Below are 11682 nucleotides of genomic sequence, written 5' to 3'. Positions count from 1 at the left end.
GTGAGAAGACAGAAATTAAGTAAATCTTTTCACAAATAAATATAAAGTTACAAATGTGGTCATTGTTAGAGCAGAAAGATTGATGGCATAAGATAGTATAGCAGGTAAAATGCTGCTCCTCTTCGCTGAGGAGACGCTCGTGGAAAGGGAAGATGAGATTGTACATAAAAGCTGAGATTGCTTGAGGGGAAGGATATAAATGGTTGTGTGAAGGGCCTTGGAAGGTGGAAGGACAGTGTTCTACATAGAGGAGTCAGGAACTCCTTATGGTGAGGAGGTAAGTCATGGTACACTTCTAGGACTAGAAAAAAAAAAGTATGGTTCCCTGTGAAAGAAAATTGTAAACGGAAATTTTTAAGCATGTTTGTTAAAAAATAAATGTGATGTAGTTGAAAAAACATTACGCTCAGTTTCAGAAAACCTAGAGAAACTGGGTTCTGCCGATCTGAGACTGATACCTCCCTTGATGAATATGGTCCTCATCCCTGGTTTATGTCACAGGATTGTTGTGTGGCTCAAATCAGACAATTTATGTAACAATGTTTTATAATCTCTGAAATATCTATTTGGTGGTAAGATCAAGAACAATGACGAAATAGCTTGATAGTGCTTTTGAAGGCAGAACTTGTCCAAATCATTGAAAGCTAATAACTTGAATTCAACAACACATCAGAATTAATCTCATCTATAGTGCTGTGTGTGCATGAGTAATTCATTCTACTAACGAATTAGAAAGGTTAGGATGGTAGTTCCCCCAATATGGCGTCCATTGTTAATAACAAGAAGAGTGCCAATTTTCAACTAGATGTTAAAATGATATGGGTTTTGAATTTAGACAGATCTGTGTGTAAAGCTCTGATCCATCACTCACTTCCTAGGTGTGAGTGTTCAGGTTATTTGCTAACCATACTAGTTCTCTGTTCTCTCGTCTATAAACAAGAACAATGCAAATTTGGGGGGGGCTCTCCTGAGTATAAAATAATGTATATGAAAATTGCCTAACATGGTATATGACCAATAGTGTGTGCTCAGCAAATTTTAGCTATGAATTTTTGCATAGCATCATTTTTGCATTCTACTTTTGCAATTAAACAATCTCATCTCTATAGCAATTCTATAAGCATTTGGCATGTGTCACACTGAATCCAGCTGATTTTTGATTGCTGGAGACATAAGTATTTTATTAGTTGGAAGTATCTATCTTTAATTGCAACAGACTTCAAAAATAATTTCAGAGTTTCCAAACCTTTACTCAATGCCATTATCTTCCCTTTAAATATTCACTTCTCCATAGTAGAATCAGTGTTAAATCTGGTAAATTAGCATAGAGACCATTTATGCTACATATTAAGATGGAATGCAAATAATCTACCCCCCTGTGTATGGTTCCCGTACATAATAATTAGATTATTTTCTACATATGAGAAGCATTTAGGCTTTATACCACCAGATGAAACACCAAGTAAAATTCTGAGTGATTTTGGATTTGATTCACTCCTTCTGTTCGCCTAGGCCACATTGTTAGATACCATAGATAGATACCAGTAGATACCACAGATACCATAGGTAGAGTACCATTCAGAATGTCAGCGTGAAGAACTTGGGTATTACATATCTTGTCCACACTCCTCACTTTAACACGTGGTGACTGAGATCCAAATTGTCTTCTTTGGGAGAAGAGAGTCAATAGTAATCAAACAAGTAGAATTATCCTACAATATTGAACTCGTTTTGCTATTTTGTTTCATTTCTTAAACTTCTTCCCAGTCCATTACCAGATTCAACATATTTTCCATCCAAGTTTTCAGTCATTTCTCTTCCATCCTTGTGCTGCATTTTCTCCACATAGCAGTAAATTTATAAATGAATAAAATATGCATAGCATACGTATTTCTGTAGCCACAATTTTAAGAGAGTTATTATTCTTTACATAAAAATCCAGCATTTTACAACAGGTATTGTTCCATCTTCAGTAATCTGTGTTCCATGGTCATTTCAGTGTGCTTACGGGTTAACATAATTTCTCTGTGAGTTTTCAGAGCGTGGCCTGTAGTTGTGTGCCATGCATATAACAGACATTCAGATGTCTTGTTAAAATGTAATCAATGCTGAATATAAAACTTTAACTACCTTGCTATTTTAGGTATGCAAAATTGTAGAGTGTACCAGTAAGGTCTGAAGGGCAATGAAGGCGTAAGAAAGTTGATTTGTTAAGGAGGTAGAATTAGTACTGAATTTTATCCCTTGATTTTTGCTGTTACAATGTTGCCGGCATAGTATGCATTTTTAATAAAAAGCCACCAATGTAAAGACACATAATACACTATATTGTTTCTCTACTCTCTGGAGCTTGTCTAATATGAGATTGCAGTAGACCCCGGGGAGATGGAGAATTAAATGGCGAGATCAGTAGGGGACATATAAGCAATCAGCAACAGACTTTTGAGTGGCTGCTCACTGGGCTAGGCACAGTGGGGGACACAGAGTGGTAGTAAAATTATTTCTTTCCCTCAGGGAAGTTCTCTCCATAAAATAATAACAATCTTGATTACTTTAAAGCCATTATGTCGAATCGTTCGCTGATATTTATGATCAATAGATTGATGCTACAGCATTTGATTTCCCTGAAAGCTTAGATGGTGATGATTATGCAGAGTTCATGTTACCAAAGGATAACATAATAAAGACTGTAAAATTTTCCCACGCTTTGTAAGAAAATCATACTGAAAATCTAGGGCTTTATCAACCTTCTGTGAAATAATATTTGGCAATAATCAAATGTATGGGAATCCTAGAAGAAAAGAAAAAGGGAGATTGGAGCAAAAAAATAACTCTCTATCAGATAGTCCTGATAAGAAATGCTAAAATAAATTCTTCATTCTGAAGAGACATGTTGACAGATGGAAATTCAGATTTATAGAATGAAAATAATTGGAAATGGCTTATGCAAACAAGAAATTATACTGAGGATAATGGGAGACGGGTTTCTCATTGTCACAGAGGAGAATTACAAATATCAGAAGGCAGAAGACTAGAGAGTCCTCTGTAGTATTGATTTATAATGGAGAGATAAGTATGAACTCAGAATATTTAATATCTAGATATAGATATTTACATGTAAACAGATGTGAATATAGATACATGCATATGTATGTATATGGAATGTGTGAGAGTATATATGTATATTTCCCCAACTCTGCCTACTGAGAAAGCCCAGAAGCAATGACACTACAGTAACCATAAGCACACCTATTATTCAGATCTCTCTTTCTAAACCCGTTCTTCTCTAAAAGGAATCAGGACTTCCCCCAGTAAAGACATATTTCAAGACTGGGGTGAAAAAATATGTACAGGATGAGCCTGAAAAGTCTGTGTAATAAAGTAAGGAAGTACTCAAGGAATAATTAGGACATATCAAAATAACAAAGAAATGAGCCTGTAGGGGGTCCCAATGGCCAAATATGGGTCAATCTAAGCATCAAAAAATAATTATACAAGTATTGAGAAGTTTACATAGCATCGAAATTTTCCTCAGATTATTTTTCAATAACAAAAGAAAAATAGTAATTTACATTGAAGAATCCTGGCAGATCCCAGGATGACCAAGTGATCAGACATCATCAGTGCTGTGATAAATTTATTTCTGTGGTATTCCCTGCCAAAAATACGTAACTTGAATCTAATTAGAGGGAAATATTAGACAAACCCAAAGTGATGATCATTATACAAAATAACTGGCCTGGACTTTTCAAATGTATCAATGAAAAGAAAGACAAAGAGAAGCTAAAGTTTTTCCAGATGAAACGAGATTAAAAGTATACAGCAGTTAAATAAATATAATGCATGATCCAGGATAGGATTCTAGCTCGGGGAAAGAAAAAGTTTTGAAGATCATTCCTGTGATTAGTGAGGGAATCTGAATATGGACTGTATATTAGATACATAGATAGTATTGTATCGATGTTAATTTCCTGATTTTGTGAATTGTCCTACAGGAATGTAAGAAAATATCTTTTGTTAATAGGAAATATACGCTGATATATTTAAGGCTAAAGGAACTAAATGCATCAGTTACTTTGAAATGGGGGGGAGAGAGAGATTTTACAAATGAGGCAGAGGCAAACAGTTGTGTGAATTTGATAAAGTATATAGTAGAATTTCTTTTATTATTCAATAATTTGAGTGCATTCAAACGAGACAAAAAAGGAAATAATAAAAAGAAAAGCAGAAATTGATTTGGTAAAAATGCAAAAAACCCATCCTTAATTAACAACTAAAAACCCTATTCAGTGATAACATAAAAAATGAACCTACTACTACCTAACAATCAAGAAAAAGGAGAAAAAGTAAAAATATACAAAATAAATTATAAGAGAAAATAACCAATGACACAGAAGAAATTTTAAAATTCATGAGCCTATTTTGCAACCCTTCGTAAGAAGCTGGATAAAATAGAATTTCCTAGCCTAAGATGATTTCTTTTTATTGAGGTATAGTTGACATATAACATTACTATATTAGTTTCAAGTGTACACCATAATGATTTGAAGTTGATCACCACATGTCTAGTTAACTACTTGAATACCATTTTAAACCCAATATCAAATTTAAACCTTTGGAGATAGAATGTCTAAGCCAATTGATATTCACAGAAGAAATAGACAATGCTCTCCAAGAGCTGCCCTCTCACCTCCATGCCCAAATGGTTCAAAAGCAAATTCTACCACATCGTCAAAGACCAGATCATCTCAAATTTACAAGAATTACTCCAGAGCACAGAAAATGAAGGAACATTTACATTTTTGTAAGCAGGTATAACGTTAATGCTTAAATCTGATAAATGTACTACCAAAACTTATAACGTCACTTATAAATATCAATGCACGAAAGTTAAACAAAATTTTAGCAATCAAAATCCAAAACCACATTAAAAATAGTAATCCATCAATGTCAAGTTGGATTGATCTCAGGAATGAAAGGTGGTTCATATAAGAAACCCATAATATAAATCATTTTATTAATAGAGCGAAGGATAAATATCATACAATAATCTCCCCCTATGCCAAAAAAGATTTGGCTGATTCAACTCCTATCTCTGACAGCAACACATGAGAAAAATGAAGTTAGTCATCATTGTTTTAATACGAAGATGGAGAGGGACACCTTTGACCTGCACGTAGCATCTTACTCGATGGGAAGCACCACAACCACACACGAGGCATATGATTTGTTCCTGTCTCCTTTGTATAATTTATCACTGTAATCGATGGAAGAGTAAATGCAATGAAACAAAAGATATGAATTAAAGATACAATAAATTGAAAAGAGAAAGCAAAACAATCTTTATTTGTAGCTATTATGATAGTATATCAGGAAATCATTAAAACATCAATGAAAAAAGTAGATCAATCAAAATAATTTTGTAACATTGCAGGGTATTAAATTGGCACATAGAAATCAATTACCTTCATAAACCCCAACAATAACAATTTATGTGGTATAATGGTAGAATAAATAACACGTACGACAGCCACAGACAAAATAAAATATGTAAGAATAAACTTAAAAACGATCATGAGCAAAAGCTTAAGATACTCGTGAAAGATACAAATTAGACTTGAACAAATGGAAAAGCATCCCTTGTTCTCAGCTAGATTCAACAGGATAGATATGTCAATTGCCCCTAAATCAGCTTATAAATTTAAAGTTAACATGATCTTTTCCCCACCAAACAAAACAAAATGAGTTTTTTAATGATATTAGACAGGCTGATAGTAATATTGATGTGAAAAAGAAACATTCAAGAATATCTAAAGAAACAGTGAAAATGAAAACTACAGTGGGCAAGTAGTCTTATTGGAGATTAAAACATACCGTGAAGCCTTTACATTCAAACAATGTGATAATAAAGCATAACTAAGAGATCAGTGGAATCAAATAAATGGGGTATAAATATACTGGGATGCATAGGAAACACAGCACATGTCACTATGATGTGATAAAGGTAACCTCTGAAATCACTAGGCGCTTAGTTTCCTCATCTATGAAACAGTAGAAATGGTACTTGCCCTACCCAGTCCATAAGATGAGAATCAAGTGATGTATTTTAAAGTCATCTGTAAATAATGAACTATCACCATCATCATTATTATGAATTGGAAAACCTCAGAGGAAGTCAGCTTGCATTCTTTACCTTTCACAACCTCTTTGGACACCACAACAAAATGATCTCCGCCACAGTCTACAGAGCATGCTGTGACTTTCTGTGGGATAGATGAGCTGATGGATTATTACAGTAGATCAGTGCTGCTTATCCTGGGAGAACCTACCGATTGTAGTGTCTTCTGGATTATTGGAAATATTCAGAGAAATCCTCCAGTGAATGTGCCTTTGTTTTCCATAAAACTGCATTCAGTTGCATTCCCATTGGATGACACTTTTTTAGTCACAGGTAGTCCACATTTCTCAGCTCGGGCTGCCATAACAAAATCCCATAGACTCCGTGGCTTAAACTACAGCAGTTTGTTTCCTCGCAGTTCTGAAAGCTGAAAGTCTGAGTATGGAGCGTCAGCAGGGTCAGGTTCTGAGCTCTCTTCCTGGCTTGCAGATGGCCACTTCCCACTGTAGCCTCACAGGGTACAGAGAGAGAGGGCAAGCTCTCTTGTGTCTCTCCTTATAAGGGCACTAATTCCATCATGAGGACCCCACCCTCATGACCACATTCAAACCTAATTATCTCCCAAAGACCCCATCTCCAAACGCCATCATGCTGGGTGTTAGGGTTCAACACATGAATTTGAAGGACATACAATTCAGTCCTTAGCATAGTTTGTTGCAAATCCTCCACATAATAACAAAACTGGCAAAATTCCTGGAAGAAAGTATGGATGCAGCATGCCTTGTCAATTTTTCATAAATTAAGATTAAACAATATTTTTTCGGGTAAACAGAAGAAAATAGACATCTTTTTTCCCTAATGATCAGTTTTCATAGAGTATATTTTAATGTCCTCCTATTAACCATTTGGAATTAATTTTGACCCTTGAAGTACATTGCTTTTGAGAATATCTTCTTGATTTACCGTGGGTAACTCAGACTATTAAACACACTGTCTCTCAAAATAATCTTTGTCTTAATACTTTGATTATGTTTGGCCCCTTACTGCTAACCCAACAGAAGTTTACCACACAATAATTTCCCAGTGTCTACAGAAGTTCTTTCCTCTTCACACCATTAGACAAAGACATTTTTTAAATCTCCAACTAAATATTCACTTTCTTATCAACAAAGTTTCCTACATAATTCTTGGAAATAGGTTAATCTAATTCTATCATTCTTTTTTTTTTTTTTAAGGAACATTGTCCCTGAGCTAACATCTGCTGCCAATCATCCTCTTTTGTTTTTTCTCCTCAAAGCGCCCCCAGTACGTAGTTGTATATCCTAGTTGCATGTTCTTCTAGTTCCTCTGTGTGGGACGCTGCCTCAGCATAGCTTGATGAGTGGTGGTAGGTCTGCGCCCAGGATCTGAACCTGCCAACCTTGGGATGCCGAAGTGGAGTGAGCAAACTTAACCACACAGCCATGGGGTCAGCCCCTAATTATATCATTCTTGTATTCATTACCTATATGTTAGAAATCTCAGGTGCCTATAAATGAATTTCTTTCTTCTTCTTCTTCCTTTTTTTTTTTTTGGTGAGGAAGATTCTCCCTGAGCTAACATCTGTGCCAGTCTTCCTCCACTTTGTATGTGGGATGCTGCCACAGCCTGGCTTGGTGAGTGGTGTTTAGGTCTGCACCCAGGATCCGAACCCACGAACCCCGGCTGCCAAAGTAGAGCATGCACACTTAATCACTATGCCACTGGGTTGGCTCCAGAATTTCCTTCATTTTTTCACTTTATGTGCTTTCTTGCTGAGAATCCTGGAAAGAAGAAATTAAGATTTAGTGAGTTTTAATGTCAGAAAAAGGGCAGAAAAAAACCCTAAGCTTCACAAAGAGTCAAATCTTTTCAAAGATATGCTACACTCTAAGCCTGACTCATATTTACAGGGTTAAATTAGTTTCATGATAATGATTAAATATGAAACTGGAGACCAACCCCGTGGCTGAGTGGTTAAGTTTGTGCGCTCTGCTTCGGCGGCACAGGGTTTCGCTGGTTCGGATCCTGGGCGGGGACATGGCACTGCTCATCAGGCCACGCTGAGGCAGTGTCCCACATAGCACAACAGGGCACACTCACAGCTAGATTATACAACCATGTACTGGGGGATTGGGGGAGAAGAAGAAGAAGAAAAAAGAAGGAAGAGATTGGCAATAGTTATTAGCTCGGGTGCCAATCTTTAAAAAACAAAAAAAAAGAAACTGGAGGATTTGATAATATACACTAAAATATGTACTTATAACATTGGGTGTACTTTTGACTTTTCTTACTGCTGGCAAAATAATTCTCATGAATCTTTCCTCTCATTGCATAAAAACACATCCAATATTAAATTTTGCTCAGTGGGAAAGAGTTTGATATGCTGGAAAAGTATATTTGCATAAAGACAGAACAAGTTGGACTCCTATTATGAACTACATAACCTCTAATAACTACGCTGTTGCAATTTAATGAGAACATTGACTATCTTATAGCCTTTGAGTTAGTGCTATTTTTAAAGTATTATAGGTTATAAAAGAGTTTACTTAATTCTCTCTGAATTATCAGTTTTCTGTATCTTGCTTAAACAGAACTAAACAATGGAGACAGTTTTTTAGTACCAGTGATGTAAGTTCAGTGATGGCTGCCACCAAAATTCCTTCTATTTGTTTTGAATGAATCACCATAAGAAAGATAAGTCATATTTCAGAGCGGATTCAGAACTTGTTTGAATAAATCACAAACTAAACACTAAAATATCTTAGAAAATAGGAATCTTTCTCATTTATACCATCTACAGATTCACTACATTTTATGCATATTTATCAAGTCAAATATCTGTACTGAGATTATATCAACTCAAAGTATTTGAGTAAATTTTCTGAGAGAAATAGCTCCGAGAGGGAATCAAGCACTTTGTTTCCTATTTTAACCTTAAGCCTCTTCCTTGAAGTTGCTAATCAGGTGGCTAGGGGCTTTAATCCTCCTCAGATAGTCCCCATGTCCCAGCCCATAACTGTCACCCTCAGAGCTTAATTGAGGAACATTCTTTTGTCCTTTGTGACTCCACATCTATCAAGTTAATAGGGAGAAATTTTCGTTGCAAATGAAATTACTAGATTAAATGCTCTTCTGCTGGTTTCTTCCTTGACATCTCTAAGGACTCCCCTGTTCATGAGGATATTAGATAATTTAGTTGTTGGCTTACTCATACTTTTATAAATTGAGCCAAAATTGAAGATTTTAAGGATCAGGAGAAGCAAAATGTTATAATGCTACTTGACAACCAATAGGGATATTTTGGCTGAAAATAGATCATTGGATGTTGCCCAATGACTGATTACTGGACTTGTGGCTCAAAAGCCTATTGGCAACTACCTAGAAATTGAACAGGGATTTGTTACATTGGTCAACTGATGACTACCTTCAAGAAAGTCCGTGACAACACCCAGCGCCCTTTTGGATACATCAATTTTCCCTCTTTGGTGAAAGAAATCATTGGATAAGTTAATTTAAGAAGGAGAAAAACTAAGCCCCTGTGGGGGAGGAAGACATTCCCTCTACCTGCTCTGGCCAAACAAAGAATTAAGTTCACATGAGACAGAATAACAGGAGAAAATTAAACAAAGCTTTATAACATGTACACATGGGAGAGGGTTAGGCAAGCTGAGCAACTCGCCAAAATGGCTGATGTTCTCATCTTAAATACCACCCTCCGGTAAAGACAAAGGCGGATGTTGGGGGTAGGGGGAAGTCGATCATGGGAGGTTACCAAAAAGTACGGTAAACAAGGGTAAGGTTATCATGCAGATTTAAGTCCTTGTCTTCCACATTGATTAAGAGTTTCTAGAGATAAGGTCATCCCCCCTTCTTCTTGGTACAGAGAGGGAGACACCTTTACAGATGGAGATTTCCTTTACAAATGTAAATGTCTCTTAAGAAAGAGTAAGTAAATTCTTCTTTTCAGAGTTTCTTTCTTGTCTGCAGTTTTTTAAAAGTAACCAGCCCCAAATAATCCTCATGCCAAAGAGACATATCTTGGGGTGGCCAATTCCAGTCCCCCAAACCCCAAATAGGAAAGAGAAGCTTAAGCACTCAAGGGAAATTCTGAATTACTGTCTTCTCTCCTCAAGTCTCTTAAGTTTTGTACTTTACAAGAAGCCAAGGAAAGAGGAAGAATCCAACATGCTAGGCTTACATGATAGCATTAGAGCTAGAGAATGCCCCCAATGCCATAGATCTTACCGCCTGTTCGGATCACAAACTGGACAGGTGCAGAGTAGAAATGCTTTTGACATAATATTAGCCTTCGAAGGGATCATGTGCTATTTTAGGAGTAAAGTCTTAAGAAGGCTGTGACTACATCCATGCACACTTTTCTGGATTCTTAAATATTACTATTCAAAATTACTTAAATATTACTATTCTCAAATATTACTAAAAATATTTGGGAAGCAAACGAACAGTAAAGTTAGAAAATTGGGCTAATCACTTATATACAGTTCTGGAGATTTTTTAGATTGGTAATGAACTCTACTTATGTTGCTTAATCTGGGCACTCTTGGCTCTTGCTTGAGAAATGTACTACAAACTCTGGTGATCTCATTCTTTTAGTATTTGTCTACATTGCAGTGTTCACCTTTGATGCTACACCATCAATGACCCCACAAATGATCTTCAAGCAAATAGAACAGAACAACCTGAGGCCTTTTTGAACAGAAACAACTACCCCTGGAAAATGTATATGTAAGTAACACATGATAAATATCTGTGAAGATCTGGATTGATCACGTTCCCAGCTGTTAATGGTCTGTTCTTTAGATCAGGATGAAGAATGATCATGGGAGGAGTGGGCTTGGAGTTGGTCGGAAGGGGGCTGGGAACAGGGAGACATGAAGAACCTAAGCCAATTTCCTACATAGTTTACTGTGTACAGTAATACAACTTTACTATTTTGAGAAACTCTTGCCCTTTGCCTGGTGAGATCAACGATGGAAATTACTTTATTACTCCTTTAGGAACTTTTAGCAAACCTATTTAAACAAATATCAGATTACTCAACTTTTCAATAGATAGCATCAAATAACTTTCTCAGACGTTCTAGAAAATCTCCCCTTGCAAGCCTCACCACACTGAGTCCACCAATTCTAAATTGTTCTCTCAGGATCCTTACAGATCCTGACTAAGCCCCTGCGTGAAAGACCGGCCTTGAACACGACTCCTGTCAAAAGCTGCGTAAATATCCCAAATTTGCTCTCACCATTCTGGCATGCTACTGATGATCTGTCAAAGAAATGACCCCCTTTACTGCTATAAGAAAGGCACTGAGCTTTACTTACCAATAGATTATTTTGGTGGTACTTTTGGGGAGCTAGCATTTGACATATTCCAAAACAGGTCATTTAAGGGAAACTGAGGTAATATAAATTTTTTAAAGTACAGTGGAAATACTTCTTTAATAGATTGATGCATCTTCATGAAAATATAGCAAGAAAAAGTTAAGAAATGTTGAATAAAATACTTTTTTTATTTGTTATTTTTGG

At 36.1% G+C, this 11682-nt stretch overlaps 1 long non-coding RNA gene across 1 annotated transcript in view; it reads right to left on the bottom strand.

Annotated features, from left to right (window-relative positions):
* Positions 1–5320: 5320 nt before the first annotated feature.
* LOC123279027 (uncharacterized) overlaps positions 5321–11682 on the bottom strand; it is a 31304-nt gene continuing 24942 nt past the window's right edge. The window contains exon 4 of the long non-coding RNA XR_006516815.2: positions 5321–7920. This is a non-coding gene — a long non-coding RNA (uncharacterized lncRNA). The remainder of the gene's footprint in view (positions 7921–11682) is intronic.

This window comes from Equus asinus, chromosome 20 (assembly GCF_041296235.1).
Source record: "Equus asinus isolate D_3611 breed Donkey chromosome 20, EquAss-T2T_v2, whole genome shotgun sequence".
NCBI lineage: Eukaryota > Metazoa > Chordata > Mammalia > Perissodactyla > Equidae > Equus > Equus asinus.
This window is presented reverse-complemented; position numbering and strand designations above follow the sequence as displayed.